Source organism: Rhinolophus sinicus, linkage group LG14 (genome assembly GCF_036562045.2).
Source record: "Rhinolophus sinicus isolate RSC01 linkage group LG14, ASM3656204v1, whole genome shotgun sequence".
Lineage (NCBI taxonomy): Eukaryota > Metazoa > Chordata > Mammalia > Chiroptera > Rhinolophidae > Rhinolophus > Rhinolophus sinicus.
Window position 1 is genome coordinate 13,736,681 of NC_133763.1, and position 22,032 is coordinate 13,758,712.

A 22,032-nucleotide genomic window follows, 5' to 3' on the forward strand; every position below is an offset into this window, starting at 1 on the left:
AAGTACAAGAACAGCAGATAACGGATACTTTAAAATCCTGAAAGAACTAGTTGTATATCTTTTACACTGAGACAGTTATTTGTGTATTTGGGGCCTATGACATCAAAATGAAGGTCCTTCTATCCTTGCTTCTATTATAGCATTTCTTACATTCAATTACAATTAACTTTTTTCCCCCAATAATCTCTCTTGAATTTAAGAAGTTATTTATCTCCACATGCTTAAAAACAGCACTTTCTTAGCACCTACTAGATGCTTAATGCATGTTTCTCAAATAACTAATTCGTACTATACCATTGAATTGATATAGAAATTATAAAACTGTATCATACTTTGTCATCAAATAATAAACTGCTATTTACAGTTCCTTTCAAGGCTACTGGAATCCATCTCCAGTAATTCTCTTCTCTGCATACTACATCATAGTTTTTTTATTAGTATTGGATTATCTCCATCATCATACTAACACACTCTGATTCCCTCTTATCTTAAAAAAATAGTAAGTTGTATCCATAGTGCCACTGTTGAGAAACCCTGGTCTAAAGAAACTGAGATTTGGAGAGGATAAGTGTCTGACCTCGGTAACAGCTCATAAGTTTCAGAGCCGTGACAGACCCGTTCCACCTTCGCCACATGCTGCACTGTACCATGAATTGTCCTGTAACAAGCAAACCTGAATGTCCCCCTCCTTACACAACAAAACGAGGATTTCTTTCGTCTCTTATTCTGAAGATTTAAATGTCCAGCTCCAAGTGCTTTGATGATTTGGACAAAGCACTCTTACTCAGTAGTTGAAGCAGGTGTAGTTGCTTCATGGATGCTTTCATTAAATATAGTTCGTTCAGGACTTAGAGTAATCAAAACAAAATGTGGGAGGAGCATGCACTAGTCAGAGCTACAGGCAGGAAAGGAATTGGTCCTGGGAGATGAAATGTCACATCAGTCTTTTGCTTTTATTTACCCATCTCCTCAGTTACGGTTGCTCCACTTACCGGAATGTCAGCGCTGACAATATGCAGAAATATGCGTTGCCTCTGAGGATGGATAAATACCAGAGTGCGTGCGTGCTAAGTGTGTGCTGTGACCCTTGGAAAATCTCATCCTAGCATATTTCCGTAAATGGTGAACCGTGTTTGAACGCAACCCATCATATTTATCATCCAACATGTGAAAACGTATTGCTGTAGCATAATATAACAAAAAGTCCATTATCCAGTCACAGAAGATTTTTCTAATGATAATGTAATTTACTCTTCTCAATAATCACATCGTTAACAACCTACTGCATCTGAACATCAACACTGCATGAACCATTACATCATTAAACACTGAAAATAATTATATCAACATTATTATTTGCTATAGCCACATGTTCCCTGAAGCACCAAGAATTCATTTGAACATAATTATAGCATCTCAAACGTACAAATATCAGCACGAATTTAAAGACTTTAATTAGAGAACACCTTTAGCTTTCATTGGGTAAACAGTTACATTCCAACATCAATAACAGCAATTCACATAATTACATATTTGTGTAAAGGGTTTGCTTGGTCTAGATTATTTAACAGTTTGAATCCATTTTACTGCCTTACAGAGTTTCAATTTCAGACTATCAAGGTGCCACCAAAAAGAAAACAACGTCAGCTAACTGCAGCATGACATGTATGTAAAGGAAGTTGCACATCTTTTAGAAGTGGTCACTAATGATTTAAGGTTCCATAAAAATCAATCACCCTGCTGCCTCCCCTAAGTTTTACTGATTAGAAAATTAATCCATTTTCCAAGAAGCTCTAAAAGCTAGTGACTTTCTCAAGGTCCTCCAGCTCCTGAAATCAGATCGAAGACCAAATCTCAGATCTCCCAATTCCGAGATCCTTGAGATGAGAGATCTCATATTCCTCATTCCTGCTCTGCTCTGAGGGGCTTACATAGCGTTTGACACAGAGTAAGGTATGGTCTGACTTGAATTCTCAGCCTAATGCTCTTTCTACTTCTCATGCTCTTACAAATGTCTTCTTTTATGTTCAAAGCTAATATTCAGCTAAATTCCCAGTCCATCTGACCCTCTCCCACAACTCCTGGATGGGCCAGTAAACCAGGAACGAAAGGGGACATGCCGGCCTCCTGGACCCTGCTGCAGGTCTATGGTCAATGTCCATTCTGATTGTCAGGCGTCCTTGCCGTAGACGATTAAAGGCGGTGAACATCACCTTGATTTATATCTAACAACCTTCAAACTTGACCTTGAGTAAGTTACCTAACCTTTCATCTTAAAATGAGGGTGAGAATAATAATGGTTCTATTAATGGGGTTGTGAGGGTTAACTGAAATCATTCTCATAAGGTTCTTAACACAATGCCTGGCATATAATAAACTCTTAATAAATGTTAAGCTATTATTATATTTCTAGCAAAAATTATTTGCTTAAAATAAAAGAAGTCAGTGCACAAATAAATAAGATGCGCAAAATGCCGAGGTTCAAAACACTTAAAATCTAAAACGATTTTTAGGTAATTAGAATAAGAATAATTGTAACCAATTATTCTTGGGTAGCAATTATACTGGGATAGAACCTTTCCTAACTACTTTAACATGTTTACAAAGTGCTTTCTCATACATGATTGAATTTACACCATAAACTGAAAAATAGTGGCTGGTCTTAGAGATTCTCTGGTAAAGGTAGCCTCATGTTAGTCAAAAGAGGAGTTATGTATGACCTTAATTTGAGGAACACTAAAGAAAGCTTAATGCGCAATATATTTCTCCAACCCAGATGCCACAGTCTGAATTCCATTATTGTAGTAAAGATAACAGCTTTATTTTTGCCAGCTCTTCTTTAAAATGCGATTACTTCTCCAACTGCTGATCGCTCAGGCTAAAGGCCTGCAACATATATTTTTAAGATATAGATATAGATATAGATATATATATATTATATATATAAAATATCTACTGCCCCAGAGGAACTGGGACTTCTTAATATACTATAAAACAGAACAATTGGGAATAAAAAGAGAACAGAATCTATTTAAAAAGAACAAAGAAGTAGAGAATACCAAACTTCAAAGTGTGAAAAGTGGGCACCGAATTTATTTTAATGCCTTAGCAACTATGACAGCAGTTGAAAGCATGTTGCATAAATAACATGGTCTATGTTTTTGGACAAAAAAAAAAAAAAAGTCTGCAAATGCATACTTTCTCCTGGGAACAAGTAGTACTAGAAACGTTGCCAAAACTCTTCTGGTTTGAGTGTGAATCTCTTAGGATTGACTCATTGTCTTATGGGCAAGAGGTCTGGTGAGGAATTTAGAGTCCTCCCATCTCGTTAGCATTTCTATCACGGTGGAATGAAAATCTGCCTGCCTTTGCCTGGTTACCGTTTGCCGTTCCTATGCATGTCATGTAAAACCATAAGGTCAGCCAAAGTTAGGCTCAACTATTAAAATAAAAGAAAATATGTTACAATTAATTTAACACGTCCAAATTCATTCTTTATTATCATTAAAATATAAGAAAGACTTCAAGTAATCAGAGCATGAATAATGATTACAATTACAATACCATGTAAATAAAACTTTATGGTGTACAGAAATATTTTCACAGACATTATTAAAATCCACTGATGAATTCAACAAATGTTTATTGAACATTGATTATGTGCTAGGTATGTGCTAGGACAGAGTAGTGTAAAATATAGTATGGTTCTTGCCTTCTCAGACTCACAGTTTAGTGGAGAAAGTTATACCTTGAAGAAATAATTAATAAATTACACTTGTTTGGGTGCCGTGATGGAGAAATATGGGGGATTATGAGAGTGTCTAACAGGGAGGCCTGACCTAAAGTAAAAGGTTAGGGAAAGCGTCCCGAGGAAGTGAAATTGAGACAGGTTAGCTAGCATGTCAGGTAGACGGGGAGGTCCCTGGTGGAATAAACAAAGACAGTCATATCCTAAAACTCCAGGTTTTGAAATCACTCCTTTGCTCCAGGACATAATGTAACAAGGCCTTGAGGTTAATCATAAAATTCCTTTTGGCCTGACAAACGGAGATGATCTGATAGATAAGAGTGGGTTATTTTGGTAATTCCTTTAGGATGGGCAAGCAGAACAAACCTGGTAGACGAATTCATAAGAAGGCGCCAGTTTCCTTCTTCAAACAGCTCCCCTTCCCCAAGCAGGCAAAGGAAGGTATAAAAGTAAGAGCTTTGTCTCAGTCATGGGGCACCTCCATTCGGGACCCCTCCCGCTCGGGTGCTCTGACCCTTTGTTTTCAATAAACTCTCCTCTTTTTAAAACTCTTTGCCTCTTCTGTGTCCGTGTTTCCATTCTCCTGTCTCACGAGATGCAATCCCGGCGTTCACTCACTCACTCCAAAGTCCTCATTTGAGGACTCACAGAGACATGTTCCTCCTTCAAAATGAAGGTTGAGACCTAAAGAATAAGGGAATAAATGTTAGCCAAGCTAAGAGGAGAGTGAGCATTAGAAGCCAAGGAAAGAACCTGTGCAAAGGACCAGCATCGGGAAAGGGCCCAGCCTATTCTGGGAAGTGATAAGCGAAGAACAGTGTGGCTGGGCATCGAGAGCCAAAGGACCAGTCACGTAAGATTAGAGCAAATAGGGAGGGAGGCCAAGGGTCACATCGTGCTGAGCCCTGAAGAGTACAGTCCTTTAAGGATTTATTCATAGGACCTCATAAATTTCCACATTTGGTGGATAGTGCAAGGCAACGCCAGCCATTACGCATGGGTGGGTTCCGCGGAGTTTTATTTAGTCAGATTAAGGAAAGTTGAATGCCCCGAGTGCCGCCCCAGCTGGCTTCAAACTGCAACAGCCTACCACTGTAAAAGGGTTCCCTTGACTCTCAAAGTATCTAAATGACTTAAAGGGTAGACTGTCAGGGTATTGGCAGTTAACAGTTAGACTTTCTCACCTTCATTCGAATTCTGACTCACTGCTTTATGACTGTGGGCAAATCTTGAGCTGCCCTGAGCTTCAGCTTTTCTATTTACAGAATAGAGATAAGTTTTGCCTCACCTGGTTATTGGGAGGATTAACAAAGAAAGGCACTTTGCAGAGATACAATAAATGCTCAATGTTGATAGTTTTATGATTCTGAGTCATGCGATGTTTTCCTTAGTGAAATTCTTAAGTAATATTTCACTCTAAAAGGTTTTAGAATGCCCTCTTTCACATGCTTAAAAGACAGCTTGATAAAATAGAAAAAGCTTTGGAGTTGAAAACACCTGAAGACAAATGCCAGTCCTGGTATTTCCTAGCTGGGTGACAATGGGACCGTTGAGCCTCAGTTTTTCCATCTGCTCATTGGAGGCAATAAATTACACCTCTATTGTTATTTAAAGTATTAAATGATATAACATTGGTGAGACTCAAACTATAGTATCAATTACATAACAGATCAGCAGTAAATGTCCCCTACTTTCAGCGCCTCTTCTAAGGAGAAAACATTTCTGTGCTGCACTTAAGGAAGTAGTATAGACCAGTGCTTCATGGAGTTTGAAAATGCATGGGAAACACTTGGGGATTTGTTAAAATGCCGATTCTGTTTTGGTAGGTCTAGGATGATACCCCAAGATTAAGCATGTCTGAAAAGCTGCCTGGTGATACTGTCCCAACTGGTCCGTAGACCATACTTTTTAAGTAGCTCGGGTGTGGTTGATCTGGCTGGGTTTAGTTTACAAGTATCTTTAGCCTGCTAGCGCTATCAGAACAAGAGTTAGCTAATGCTGGGATGGATCTTGGTAAGCCTCCATGCTTCCTGGAATAAGGACATAAAATCTAAGACTTCTTATTGTTTGATTTCATTTACATTTCTTGACCCTGAAATAGGAACATATTCCCACCATAGAAAAATCTAGTAAGCATCATTCTTAACATAGAGGTTTGCTGATCACTTATGTGAGGGTTTCTCAAAAATGCTAAGAAAAAACTAAAAATGAAGAGAACAAAAATTGCCTATTACGAGGAAAAGCAAAGTTTCTCTTGCTTTTCAACTAAAACAGTGATTACGGAAGCCAAGAAATCTAAATTCTACATGTGGCAGAGAAGGCAACAAAAAACAAAATTCCTCTTTTTTAAAATTATAAAATACACATAACCTAAAACTTACAATTTTAACCATTTTTAGGTATACAATTCACTGGCATTAACTATATTCATATTGTTGTGCAACTGTCACCACTACCCATCTCCAAAACATTTTCATCACTCTAAGCAGAAATTCTGTCCCATTAAATAGCAATGACTCCCCATGGCCCCCTTCTCAGCCTCTAGTAACCACTATTCTATTTTCTGACTCCATGAATTTGACTAAGGTTCCTCATACAAGGGGAATCATACAATATTTGTCTTTTTGTGTCTGGCTTATTTCACTCAGCATAATGTCTTCGAGGTTCATCCATGTTGTAGCAGGTGTCAGGATTTCCTTCCTTTTTAAAGCAGAACAACATCCCATTGTATATATAGACCACATTATGTGTATTCCATTCACGCATTGATAGACGTTGGGGTTGTTTCCACCTTTTGGCTGTTGTGATTCATGCTGCTATGAGCACTGATGTACATACATTTTTTTATTTTGAGTCCTTCCTTTCAAGTCTTATGGTTTTATACCCAGCGTGAAATTGCTGGGTCATATAATTCTATGTTTAATTTTTTGTTTTGAGGAATCACCTTTTCCACATAGGCTGCACCATTTTACATTTCCGCCAAGAATGTCTGTCTCTTCTTAAAAGAAGAAAAACCATGTTTTTCAATAAGGAATCATTGTTTGAAAGAGGCAATGGGATTGCAACTCCTTCCTAAAATGGACTACTTTTTGGAGCCTCTGATCAGATAAGTATGTTGGTTTTACTGAGTTATTAAGTACCACGTATTTAACCCAAAACGTTATTTTCTTTCTTCTGCTCCTGGTTCTTCAAAAAAACTCCTTTAGACAAGGAAGATATTAGTGTGTTATAGCAGAAAGAACAAGGCGTTTTGAGTGGTGTATCAGAAAGAACAGCGATCTGTGGTCGTAAGATCTGGGTTCCAGTGTTGACTCTGCCTCATACTAGTTGTGTAACTTTGAATAAGTCGCTAAGCCACTCTAAGTCACTTTCCTCAAGTGTAAACTACAATGACGTGGAGACCAAATGAGATAAGGAATGTCCATATTGATTTCCGTAGAGGAAACAGAACCCCAAAGCAACACCTTCCAACCACCACCAACAAACACACACACACAGTAACCTTTAGTAGAGCAACTTCACTTTTATTCATTTTATATATTAAGTTTCCCTGTAAGATTGGTTTGAAGCAACAGCTCTATAGTTAACAGAAATTGAGAGCTGCTGAAATATGTGTACCTGCTTCCTCTCCCATTTCTTTCTCTTTAAGTATTTTCAAGTTTTTTTGCTCCTTCCTGACGCTTGTCATCTATGCAGCTCTCCTCGCTAATGGAGGAGAAAGGGAAAAAGGTAACTGTTCTTTTAACCCCTCCTCCCCTCCCAGATAATTTACTATTTTTCTACTTTCTTTCATTGCTCAGTTCCTCTAAGGAGTGACCCAGCTCTCTGTGTCTCTTTTCTTTCCACTGCTCTCCTTTTAGTCCCTTATTAGCTGAATTCTGGCCCGAGGACTCCATTGCAACTATGTACTTGAAATCAACTTCTCACTAAATTCCATCTCCATTCTCTTAGCAGCTTTCAAAATGGCTTAACTTTCTTCCTCAAAACCCCTTTCTTCCTGGTGTTCAGAGAAATGATAAGATTTGGCATACCTCCCTCTTTCTTTGGCAGCAGCTTCCTTGACTCTCTGTATCCCAGGATAGTGGTGGGTTCCCAGGGGTCAGTCCTCAGCCACCTGCTCCTTTCCCTGCTAGCCCTTCCTCAGAAACCTTGTTCAGTGTCACATCAGCGGTCACGTTGTGAAGCCCCAGGTATAACTAGGACCTCTCCTGGGCTGCAGTTCTCTGCCTTCAATTGCCTGCTGAACATTTCATTTCAGATGCCTGGCAATCGGTGATATCCATAATTGAAACCATTAAGCTAGTCCCCAAATCCCTCCCCCTGCAGACTGCCTGTTTATGTTATGGCACCGGCAATCTCACGGTACTGAGATTTTGACTGAGTTGCCCTCATACTGGTGTAACCCCCTGTCCTCATCCCTCTACTCCCCGATCTGATTAGCCACAAACTGCTATTGATTTTTCCTCCCAATGCCTTTGACATTTCTTCTCCTTTCTTCACTCCTTCCTCTATCATTCTAACGTAGGCCCTGTAACAAGACTATTACAGAAGTCTCCTGCAAAGACTTATCTCCGGTGTCTGTCTGTCTTCAGCTTTTTCTGCGCACCATAACTTTATTTTTGTCAAGCTCCTATTAAAAACCTTTCATTCCTCCCTTTTGCTTCTAAAATACAATTCAAACTTCTAACTCTTGCATGCTGAGTCCTCTATAATCTGATTTAACTTACTTTTCCAAACTTATTTTCTAAGTCTTCTTTACTTTAAATTGTAACTTACTTTAGTCAAATATACTGACTCAATCTCTTGTCCTAGTTCCAAGAAGCAAGAGTTCCAAGAACAGAGAGTGTTATAAGCTCATTTTGAATCAAAGCCCCAACTCTGGTCCATCTCCAGAAGTCATGGTCATGCTCAGGTTTGCCTTTCCTGTGTATGGATAGAGGAGTTTTCTACATAGGAAGTACAGACGAGGAGAAAATTATTTCTAGTATTAAGAAAATGCTAAATTGTTTCTAGTAGTAAGAAAATGCTAAGTCAGTGCCAGCACCAAGAAAAGAGTGGTGGAGAGGCTTTAGCTCCGTTTTCCTGACCTACCCTAATTAACCTCCATTGGAAGTTTCCTCAATCCTATGCAAATATAGTCTCCATGCTTCTCCTCCTCCCCGCCTAGAGAGCCCCGCCCCCCTTCTGAGATGTCCTGGAGCAGCCATGAAGGATGGCACATTTGTTGGATATTTGCTGTGACCCAAATGACAACTGACTTAAGTTTGTTTATTTGCATATTTGTTAACGAGGCTACAAAATATAACCATTGTACTTAAAAATATTAGAAAAACGGGGGCGGCTGGTTAGCTGAGTTGGTTAGAGCCCAGTGCTCTTAACAATAAGGTTGCTGGTTTGATCCCCACATAGGCCACTGTGAGCTACGCCCCCTGCAACTAGATTGAATCAACTAGTTGACTTGGAGCTGATGGGTCCTGGAAAGACACACTTAAAAGAAAAAAAAAAGTTTAAAAAAAATATTAGAAAATGATATTTGGTATTCCATACGTACAGAATTGGTCCGATATTTTGCTTTCTTGACTCTCTTTACCCATTATTAGAATGAATAGCAGACCCTACCATGTATACGAAACCAGAAAGATACTCATTATGACAACTATTAACTCATTTTATTTTCTCTTCACCAAGATATTTTGGATTCTATATTGTCCTAACTAAAAGTTGATGTTCATCTCATGGAATAAATATTAAACTTGAGCATAAATATGAAGACCCATTTTAAGAGAATGGGGAAAATATAGTGGATCTAATAAGCAGGTTAAGAACTTGACATTGAAATGAATTTGTGAACAAAAGGAATAAAAGAGTGTTGGAAATGTCTTCACATTGTGTAAGGATAGAAATTCTACAGTCTAAAGAGATGTTGAGTTTCCTAAGTTATACTTCTGTGTTATTTTTTACAGCTTTATTGTATAGATTTCACATATCATAACAATCTCCCATTTACAGATTACAGTCCATTGGTTTTCAGTAGATTCACAGAGTTGTGCAACCATTACCAGACTCTTTTTGTAAAACCCTCTTGGGAAAAAAAAAAAAAAGCCTAAAAACCTAACCCCTGGCAACTACTCCTATTAATCTACTTTGTGTCTTTGATTTGCCTATCCTGGACATTTTACATACATGGAATCATTAAATACGTAGTCTTTTGTGACTTCTTTCATTTAGCATGTTTTCAAAGCTCATCCATTTTGTAGCATTTATTATAGCAGTACCTCATTTCTTTTCATGGCTGAATGATACTCTATATCCACATTCTGTTTATCCATTCATCACTTGATGGACATTTGTGTTGTTTCTACTTCTTGGCAATAATTAATAATGCTGCTAAGCACATTTGTTTTGGTGTGGACATATGTGTTTATTCCTCTTGTATATCTATGTAGTTGTATAATTACTGGGTCATATTCTAACAATATATTAAAAATATATCTAACATATATTAAATAATACTAACTCTGTATTTAATATTTTTAAGGACTGCCAAACAGTTTTCCAAAACAGCTGCACCATTTTACATTTCCATCAGCAATGTGCTAGGGTTCCAGTTTTCTACATCCTTGTCCACACTTCTTATCATCTGTCATTTTTATTTTAATCATCTTAGTGGGTATAAAGTAGTATCTCATCGTGGTTTTGAGTCATCCTTATTTTAACAAGAGGAAACTGAAGCCTTGAGTATTATGCTTTGTGCCCCAACTAGTCATGGGCAAAAATCTGATCTACAAAGCTGTGTTGTCTTAGAGAAAGATATGGCAGAATACCTGTTACTCTTAGTTACTAGAAAGTAGAGAGAAAAGGAAGTCGGGAGAGATTATTAACTTGTGTTTTTTTTTTATATTTACCTATTGTTAAAATGAGCATTGCATGTATATACATTGTGTGTGTGTATATATATTTATATATACACACACACATTGTATATATGTATATTTTTGCTGTAATATTTATAACAAAAATATCTAAAAACAAAATAAGAAAATCCACATCTTCTGATTTCTAGTTTTTAATCCTTTGAGGTTTGTGTTAAATTCTTTTTGTGCATAAGGGTTACATATACACATATGTATTATATAATATTGATATTAGATAGCACATTTATAATATTGTATACATATAAAACCTTAATATACATACTAGCAAGGTCAAACTTAACCAAATAGAATCTGAGTGTTGTGTGGCAAGAGTGACGCAATGGCTAATGATTTGCTGGAATGTTTGGATAAAAGTGTTACACTATCAGTGTTTTCAGATTGTGGAGCATTGGCTGGAAGAAATTTGTTTCTTAGTGATTAAAATGGGAGATATGGTGGGTCATATTCTCCTTGCAATCCTTGAACACTGTTTAATAAACATAAAAGACTCATGACTTGATAAGCTCAAGAAAGCTCCAGGTTGCGCCATTTGGCAGATTTGCTGTCGTGCTTCTGGGGACTGATTTTTCTGATCTGGTGTGACACTTAATCTACAGAAAACCATTTCTACTGACTGGTTTAGCAGTTCACAAACCTCTGTTGAGTCATTCTTCCAACACAAAGAACACAATAAATTTTAAGTAATTTCAAATACTTACTGGCAATAAAACCAATATGTGGCTAAAATTTATGAAATTTTAAAAAAATAACGCCCGATGTATCTTCTATATAGCGTCTCAAAACTTTTTTGATATAATTTTTTTATTCATCCATGTTGTACCAGGATATGCAGAAAACATGACAGATACAATATGTTTCCCATTAAAAAATTTCCATTAAAAATTTGATTTTTTAAGGACTATGCTGTTTTCCTTTACAGTTTGAGCAAAACTGTCTAGTAGTGTTTCAGAAAGCTCAAGTGAAAGAGAGAAGCAGACAGTCTCTCGATCCAGTTATTACCAGCAATCAACTATATACTACCTGTAAGATTTATATTTGAGAATGAAAACCTGATAATAAATACTCCAGCCAAAAAAGGGGGCCTAACTCAAGAGTAAAAGGATAAACATCCAAGCAGTAGTGGCAGTAGAAGAGAGTTTCTCTGTGCTGTTCCTGCAATACCATTACCCTTCCGTAGGAAAGTCAGTGAACAGGAAACCAACCAGAGTGAATAGCACTTTCTGAGGCTCCAGGCATGTGTTTGGGGTAGATAGGATCAGAAACTACCCAATCTCAAAAGAATAACAAAGAATGCAAATTCCACAGACAAGAATCTACCACCAACAATATGCCCTTGCTTGCCCCAGAGCTTCAGACGTTTGGAATGAGGAGTAAGAATTAACTAATCATCATGGCAAAGATTTATCGAGGCAGTACCAAGAAAACTGGTTCTAGAACACTGTAATAATCTATAGCTTGACATGTTCCTGAGACTAGTTCCACTTTCTAAGCAGCTGAATTTGTAAATTAGGCTCCCCTGGGCACAGGCCTAGATAAGTAGGCAGGGAAGACAATTCAATGCAATGTTACTATGTATGTTTTGGGGTTGTATAGTTTAGAGAAAATTCCTCTAATATAAATGAAAGTATCCATTAAAAAATCTAGGTGGCAAAAACCCCGAAACTAGGCTTTAAGAAAATGCTTAACATTGATATTCCTCCAGTGCTCTAAGCAACTAATAAGATATTTTGAAATGGGAGAGAGGAAGTGGAGCTAAATAAATGAAGTAAAATTTAAATGTTTAACCAAGTCACACACTTTTCCCTAAGTATTTGCACCTGAACCTATGCTCATTATATATTCACCAACGGAAAATATGTAATTCTTTTTTTAAATACATCCTGCTTCTTGCCTAGCTGATAGTACATTGACTGTACCTTTTCTTACTAACTTCATTTCTTGTTTGATTAGTTCATTCAGATGCGAAAGATCAGCTTGACTTAGCTCATCTCATTCAGAGGCAGATCCAGGTTTTGTACAGAACAGAAGTTTACATAATTTGGGGACCCTTTTTAAAGAAAAAAATGCAAAATTACAAATGCAAAATTAGGTAAAACAAAAATAGAAGCGTAATAGAAATAGCAATACGTTTAAAATTTTTAAATGCTGAGAAATACCATAAGTAATACAAACTCCAGGAAAATCACATATTTTTATTAATTAACTGCCTGACGTACCATGATAATACTTTTCTTCTAGATTTTTTTGTTTAATACTCTTTAGTAGCTTCTTTATACAGCAGCTATTTTGTAATATTGTCTTCTATAAAAGAGAACAGAAAAGGAATTCAGTCTTTCCTCCATTATACTGATTGATCAAAATTTGTTTTAGATATTGACGTTTAGGATCCATAAATCACCCCCGCGTCATATACAGATATATTTGCTGTTTTCAGTGCTGCTATAGGTGTGTGACCTAAAATCAAAAGAATTTTGATCAATTCTATTTTACACAATTCGCATCACAAAAGAACGGCATATATGGTGTCTTGACCATTGTAGATGTTGCATCGTCATACATATTCCACCTAGAAAGCTATGGGTATCCCTAGGCTTCAGTGCAAACTGAATCCTCTGCTTACAATTCTATACATCTGATGATTGGACGGATTTTCTATAGACTAGCTTAGGACACTTCAGACACATTTCTCCACCACGTACCTACACAGTCCTGGTAAGACGTACGATAGGACCCTTTCATGTTGTGTAAACCTTGGCTTTGCATCTCTAAGTCATGACATTGGCGGGGGGGGGGGGGGGTCAGAGCATAGGGGGAGGTAAAAGTATTCCCAGAAGCTATTCCTTCCCCAGGACACCGAGCTGTAACTTAATGACAGAAATGACTGCAAACCATATAAATATATTTTATGAAACCTAAACTAAATGTATCACCAGTTGAACTTCCCCTTACCAGGACCCTGTAATATCCTCAGCCATTCCAACATACCGAGCACGAGGGCAAGTGCTACAGAAAGGAAGTCAAGGGCAAGAGAGTACGGTTAACTGAGGGTGACTAAAATACCTTTATTCTGCAAAATTTGCAAAAACATGTGACATGTGAATACATTGTAAGACCTTTCCCAACGTCTTGAAAAGACCTGTGCAAAAAAGGAGACCTGAAGCTTCAGCATTCAATCAATCTGCTCCTGCCCTCATCTCGTCTCAGTGGCATTTGTGGTCAACACCCGGTGAAGTGTAAACACACCCACACAGAAATAAGTCATGTGATTTGAAAGTATTTCATCTGCTTCTCCAGAAGGAAAAAAAAAATCACTTTCTACTATAGTGAATAAACTTTAGTTAAAGCCATATTCCTCTGAGTCTTCAAGAATCTTTAATGGAATTGTCTGTGGGAAAATGAAGGTAAATGACCTACCGTGTTTCCCCGAAAATAAGACCTAGCCGGACAATCAGTTCTAATGTGTCTTTTGGACCAAAATTAATATAAGACCTGGTCTTATTTTACTAATAAGACCGGTCAATATAATATAATATAATATAATATAATATAATATAATATAATATAATACCGGGTATAATATAATATAATGTTATATAGTATATTATATAAGACCGGGTCTTATATTAATTTCTGCTCCAAAAGATGCATTAGAGCTAATTGTCCGGCTAGGTCTTATTTTCGGGGAAACACGGTAGTTGAGAAAACAAGGAACAAATACCATGGAAACGAAGCCCAGCGAGAATGTTCTGAGTGCCAGCTCAGCGAGCCCACCTTGAACTCTAGTCCAGGGCTGTTATCACAGGTATGTGGCAGCTAGGGCAGCAGGTATGGCCTAGAAAGAAAAGAGGCCCCAATAGGGGGAATGGAAAACATGAAGGATGATCTGTGTTATATTGAAAATGTATGCCTGAGACTGATCTTCCCAGGTTCCCTAAAATAAATTTAGATGGCGACTCTGAGGTTGGATTTACACAATCAGAAGGAAAATAGGCAGTATTAAAAAAAGTGTTTTAGCTCCCTACATAAAATTTATCCTTCCGAATTAGATAAAGATTATTTGTATCTGAAGGCAGGAGTGATTAGACGAATTCTTAAGTCATTCATCTCAATTTATGATATAATATGAGAGAAGAATGAAAATTTTTCTCAGAGAAAGATGAATGATATATATTGTAGATTTAAGGACTGTTCTTTTAATATTCTCTATAGCTCATGTAGGCTATTTAAAGCCTTTCAATATTTTGGATGTTATAATTTTCCCACAAGAGAAAACAGAAAAGATGCAGTGAGGCAATTTTTAAATGTGCTTTGAAAAAACATAGAAAAATCACCAAGATATTATTCTCTAATATATTTTCTTTAGGTTCTTCTTGAGTGATTTTTTTCATTTCTATTTGTATAGAAATATAACAGAATTTTGCAATTATGTTTAAGTAATACACGGACTCTGAATTCATAACAGGCAATTAAGCTAGGAAAACCAACACTTCTTTTACAGTACAGCAGTCTCTCTAGATGAAAATTACAATTTTAATGATCCTTAAAATACTAAATTAGAAAAATCATGCAAGTTCAACTGTACCTAACACTTTCTTTCCTAGGAGATTTGACCTTCTAGCAAGTTAAAGCTTTCTTTTTCTTTTCATTTCTCCTTTGTAAATGTGATGCTCCAGATAATTTTCTCATGTTCTTTGTCCTGGTAATGTTATATCTTCCATGGCAACACTTAGCCTGTCTATTATAAATAAGCTAAGCAAATCTTGGTTGCTTTTAAAAAAATGGTATATAGTTCCTTAAAATGTCAGATACTCTACCTATTTACTTTCCCACAAAATTGAATGAAATATTGGGGGCAGGATACTTTAAAACATGAGCATAAGTGAAATTTAGGTCAAAGTGGGAAGATAACATGCTAGAGATTTTAGTAACCAGGGCCAAGGTTATGTAATGACAATGCTCTCCTTTCCAGCCCTTCTCACTTGATGTTTATGAACACAGGCTTAGTTAAAAGTCACCTACAGAGTTAAATGGCAACAATGGCTTTTGAAAACAGAGCTTGCAAATTAGGTTATTATTTTAAGAAAAAGGATCTGAAACTGCAACTACATAAAACTATTTACCTACCAACAAGATTGGAAAGTAACATGCATAAATAAAAACGGGTGCTTCAATAGCAAGAGAGTAATATTTTTTTTTTCAAAAAAGTTTTTAATCTTGTTCTCTCAGCATCTCAATAACAATGATTTGAAGATGGGTGCATCAGCCAAATAGTGCACCCACAGCAGCCACAGGCGGGACCTCTCAGCTAGCCATACTGGGGGCCAGCCCCATTGAAAAGCTCACCTACAACAAACATGATCCCACCACCACAGAAGGGGGTATGCGGCCCACACAAGGGACACCCCTCGAGTATCCAGAGGGGATTGTGCTGCTGGGCCCTAGAGGACATCTCTTACATCAGGCCACTTCCTCAAGACCAGAAGACTTAGGTGATATCCCTAATACATAGAAACAAACACAGAGACTTAGACAAAGAAACGTTCCAAATGAAAGAACAAAATGAAACCTCAGAAAAATAACTAAATGAAACAGAGATAAATGACCTACCTGATAAAGGGTTAAAAGTAATGGTCACACAGATGCTTACTGAACTCAGGAGAAGGATGGATGAACACAGTGAGAGCTTCAACAAAGATAGAAAATATGAGAAACTACCAATCACGAATGAAAAATATAACAGCCAAAATGAAAAAAATACACTAGAGGGAATCAACAGCAGATTAGATGATACAGAAGAATGGATCAGCAATCTGGAAGTTAGAATAGTTCAAATCACCCAAGCTGAACAGCAAAAAGAAAAAATAATTTAAAAAAATGAGGATAGTTTAAGGGACCTCTGGGACAATATCAAGTGTACTGATTCTCATTATTGATGTCCCAGAAGGAGAAGAGACAGATAAAAGGGCAGAAAACTGATTTGAAGAAATAATAGCTGAAAACTTTCCTAACCTTGGGGAAGAAACGAGATATGCATGTTCAGGAATCAGAGTCCCAGGCAAGATAGACCAAAGAAGGTTCACAATATACATTATAATTAAATTGTCAAAAATTAAAGATAAAGAGAGAATCCTAAAAGCATCAAGAGAAAAGCAACTAGTTACTTCCAAGGGAACCCCCATAAGACCATAAGGTGATTTTTCAACAGAAACTTTGCAGGCCACTTCCAATGCATAATAACTTTTTAAACCTAAAACTTCTGCCAAAAATATCTTAACTGACTAAATAAAATATAAGTGAAATCAAGAAAGTAAAACTCACAAAATAAAAAATGTACATTTTAGAAGTAGAGAATGGAAACAATATCCTTTCCCACCGAAACCAGAACAAAATCCATTTTGAAAGAAAGTTTACGTTTAAGGTCTCTGAACTAGGTCTGGAACATCAGCAATTGGAACGAATTCCCAAGGAGAGAAAGGAGATTACTTTTAAGAATTTTGCTGTGTCATTTCTAGAAGGTTCCATTTTGAAAGACAGTCTCTAAACTATACCAAACTTTACTGCTTTACTGGAATTTAGAGTTAAAGGCAGTCTGATGAAAACAGATGCTGCCATCTGCCATTATAATCTTAATGGCTGTTATCAACAACACTGCAATTCTTTTCTTGAAGCAAAAAAGGAAGCCAGTTTGGTTTGTAATGTAAAAAGATGGCCAGTAGTGTTACAGTCTTTTGTGTCTAATTTAAATATCTTAGATCAAAAAGCCCTGTGTGGTCTTGGGCAATTCACTGAACCCATTTGAGGCTTGTTTTCTCATCTGTAAAATGTGAAGGAGAAAAAAAAAATAGCTACCTCATTGGGTGGTTATGAGAAATAAATGAGATAATGTTTACAAAGCACTTAAAGTACCCAGCACATAGAAATGACTGCAATAAATGGGTAACTGTATTCTGTGAACAATCAAACTTGACCTAGCCTGCCTTTCAGAGGGTGTTCTCTGAGAATAGTTTTTGAGCAGATGACTGCTCTGAGTCAGGAAGGGAATTTGAGAGCAGACCCCAGGATATTTCTGGGAAAGGAAGACATCTTCTACAAGGCTGTAAGTCCCATGAAGGACTATATAGAATATCAAATGTTAGAGAAAACATTAGAAATTTTTAAAATCTGAATCTTTTTTTGTTTGTTTCAATGTATTTTATTTTCAGACAACCTACATGACGTGATTTTCTTAAAAACAATGCCTCCGCTCCAAGTATCATCAAGAGAAACGAAGAGCTCAAGGTAACGTTGGTCCCATCTGTCCTGGTCCCGGTGTGTGGATGAAAAGCAGAAGCCGTTTCTGGTGATGACGGGTGATGGATCCCAGTGGCCAACGGTGTTAACATTTTTGCATTTCTAAACCATCCTTAAAGAAAATCATCCATGGGGTCGCACCATCCTCGCGGTAGCCCAGCAGAGCAACCATGCCACCTGGATTCTTGTTTTCACCAGTAAAGAACTGGTAGTTTTTGAAATTAGCAAGGATGGACTTGATTTGTTCTGCAGCCCCTGTGATAAATGGTTTTACTCTTTCTGGTCTGTGTTTTTCAAGTTTCCCTCTGATTCATTTCATGCAATCTTCGCTGTACTTCTTGTAGGCTGCTTTTGTGAAGCTGGTTCCCTGCAAATGAGGGTTCCTGGCAATCGCAACACCAGTGACTACTGTACTTTTGGTTCCTTCGCCCTCGGGGACTTCAGCCGAGGCGTTTCCACCAATGAGCGAGTCACTAATGTCCACCTCTGTCCTGCGGACCATCTTCCCCTCCACCTCCAGGCACAGCCCGTCTGCCATCGCCCGGATGCTGTCGATGTCGGAGAACATCTCATGGCTGATGAGGTCCGGGTAGAGGATCATGACGGTCTCCGGAAGGAGAAGGGCGGCGCTGGCTGGCTCAGCAGGAGCTCGGAGTGAGCGCCTTACAGCCCGAGCAGGGCTGGGGAGGAGCGAGGGAAGGGAGTGGGCGCAAAAGGAAAATATGAAAAATTCAAAGTAGTATCGAGTATCTTACACAAGAAATTTTGAATCAAGATAGCTATGGTAAAGTAATTAGAACAGTACTCTCTTGACTAGGAGAAGTGTAAGGTGCTCTGTTTTTGGAGCTGCTGTGGATACGAAAATGAACCAGACGTGAACTCTGCCTTCATGGAACTTACAGTCCTGCGGAAGAGTTAGGACATAGCCACTGGACATGGCCACTGGACAGGTTAGTGTACTTACTGCTTTATTTTGCTTCCTAGTATCTGAATCCTCTTATAAATATAGAGACTCTCCCATTATGTGAGAATTTGGGAGAGACAGTCTTGCCATGTCCTCTGAAAGTCAAGAAGTCAGGTATCCTGTGTCCTGAGACCCTCTGGTCATACACCTAGGATTAGCCAAATATATGTACCCACCCAGGACTTTCAATCCTGAGCTGGTGATGAAAGATGAAGGATGGTGAGAAGAGATTGTATTGGCTCCTAGATCCAGCAGCGGCTGGTTATGGCGACAATATAGGTGGCGGCATCCATGCCACATGCTTCTGTGTAGCCTACACATTATCCTGCCTGCTTTTCAGCCTCACATTCATTGGGAGAGTCTCCACCACATCATTCAATACATTGTTTTTGTTGTTCTTTTTCTTTCAAATAATCAAAGTTAGCTACTGTTGTTTGCAACCAAGAATCCTGACTGATGCTGAAATTTGCCCTTTTGGAAAATTTCATGGGGAGTAGAGCAACTGAGTTTTACCTTGAAGAACGGTGTAGATATTGGCAATGTGGTACAAGAACATTCCAAAGTAAGATAACTGCATGCATGAGCAAAGGCATTGGGTGGGAATTGACTCATTCAATATGTATTTCTAGAAACTGTGGATACAGTGGTGAACAGGCTAAAATAGTAGTTGGAGGTTGGGGAAAAGAGAAATGGGGTGGGGAGAAAGGGGTGAAATGACCATGGTATTATACTACAGAAATGAAACTGGCAAGCTTTGTAACTGGATGTGGGCAATGAGGGTGGGCAAGGGGGTTTGCCCCCAAGTGACCAGCAAGGCCGGTATTAGCATAAGGAGGAAGAAAATTGGGCAAGGAAGATGGTCATTTCTACTGTAGCCTTAGTGAGTTTGAAGTTGCAAGGGGCAGCTTGGTGCAGAAATCTAGCAGTTAGAAATAAAGGACTGAAACTTGAGAGAACCATAAGACTGAAGATCAGAATAGAGATGTTGGAATCATGTTCCTAGAGGTAAGGGATGGTGAAACAGTGGGGAGATGGTTGAGGTGGAGGGATACGTGTGTGGATGTAGTGTAGACTAAGTAGGAAGAGGGTCCAGCAGAGATCTTTGAAGAACATCTGCCTTTAGGTGTCCAGACAGATCACACATGTACATAAATAAATAAATATAATACCTACCATGCAGAAAGAGGAGTGCCCGAAGAGAAGTACAGAGGCACGTATAGGGCTTGATGAGTGAGAGATTGCTTTCTGCTGAGGAGTTTGGGGAAAGGCTTTATTGAGGATGGACCTTTACACTGGGTCGTATGTGATGTGGGATTTAGACTTGGGGAGACTGGGGGCTGGGTGGGAAGGAGAGGGTGTTCAATTCAGAGGGACTAGCACGAGCAAAGACATGGAGACGAAAGGACAAGGTACTTGTGGGAAAGTGAAAGTCTAAAGTAAGGGCGTTGCGGATGTGAGTAACTGAAGACTCCGCTGTTTTGTGAGTTGTGCAGAAGCCAGAGCATTCTCTCCCATCACTGCCATTTCCGGTCACTTATTTTCCAAAATGGTTGGTATATTTTTTTCAATGATATCTTGCATTCATGCATGTGAAAACATTTTTATTTCTAGTCCGTTGTGAACTTTCATCATTGCTACATTTAGTATTGTAAGTCTGAACAGTGTCATTTCACTTACGCATGGTGGAGTGAGGGAGTTGTGTCATCTGAGGATTATCTGGCAGATGAAACTCTCCACAGATTAAGAAATACATTTCTTCCAGTTATCTCTGTCATCTGACCAATTTTGTCTAAAGTAAAAGCAAATTCTTTCTTGTGACTGTGTTCCAGCTTTTTTAGACATTTGGTTGTTTTTTGTTTTGTTTTGTTTTGTTTTGGAGGACTTTTTTTGTAAAGCACTCCTTTGGCTTAAATCTTTTAATATTTTTGTTTGCTTTACAGCTTATCTGTTCATTTGTCTTCCCATGTGTGTACAGTTTTATCTGTGGTGCTGATTTGTAGGCTGTATGGTTTATCATAATTGCCAGCAGGTACATTGTAATTACAGTATTTTGCCTGCTGGGATTGGATAGATCGCTCAAACCAAGGACACATACAAGAGCTAAGCTGTCAAGGCATTTGCTGCCAATACGTGTTTGGGTACTACTGACAACGTTCCTGTCACCTCCAATAGGCCCAGTCTGAATTTAAAAGTCAACATATGGAAAGCATTAAGGGAAATAAGAAGTGTACAGACTTCAACTTGGTAAATGACTATCTTTCTCTGTGAACTATGAGAATATTTGAAAAGAGAAAGCAAGTGTCATAGACTATCTGAAGTTTTTTTCAGCCTTTCCAGAAAAAGAGTAGAAGAAAAAAAACACATGTAATAGGAACGATAGCGAGATGTATCCCTGGCTATGATTCCTGTGGTGAAGGGAGGCCGCAGCCATGCTCTATCAAACCCCATTTGGGGCAAGAGAACTACTGTGAGCATTGAAGAGGGTGTGTGTGCTTTCAGAGCAAGAGTGGTGACCTGCCTCCATGGGGTTTTTTCTAGAGCTCAGAGAGGTTGGCTAAGGCAGTGAACTCTCATAGCACATGTCTCGTCCCTTTCTATTGTGGTAAAACATGCCTAACCTAAAAATTTACCATTTGAACAATTTTCTAGTGTACAATTCAGTGGCCTTAAGTACAATCACAGTGTTGAACAACCATCACCATTATGTATTTCTAGAACATTTTTATCATATCAAATAGAAACTCCGTCCCCATTAAATAACTCCCCACTCCTCCCTTCTCCTAGCCCCTGACAACCCCTATTCTACTTTCTGTCTCTATGGATTTGATTATTCTAGGTGTCTAGGTGTCTCGTGAGTGGAATCATACAATGTTGGTCCTTTTGTATCTGGCTTTTTTCACTTAGCATAATGTCATCATGGTTCATCTACATTGTAACATGTATCAAAATTTCCTTCCTTTTTGAAGCTGAATAAATTCCTTTATATGTATATGCCAAGTTTTGTGTATTCATTCATTCATCATTGGACATTTAGGTTGTTTCCAACTTTTGGCTATTGTAAATAATGGTGCTTTGAACACTGGTGTAGAAGTATC

General features: G+C 38.1%; 1 pseudogene; it reads right to left on the reverse strand.

Moving 5' to 3' along the window:
• Window positions 1-17,891: 17,891 nt before the first annotated feature.
• Window positions 17,892-21,403, reverse strand: LOC141568602 (translationally-controlled tumor protein-like; annotated as a pseudogene).
• Between the last annotated feature and the right edge of the window lie 629 nt (window positions 21,404-22,032).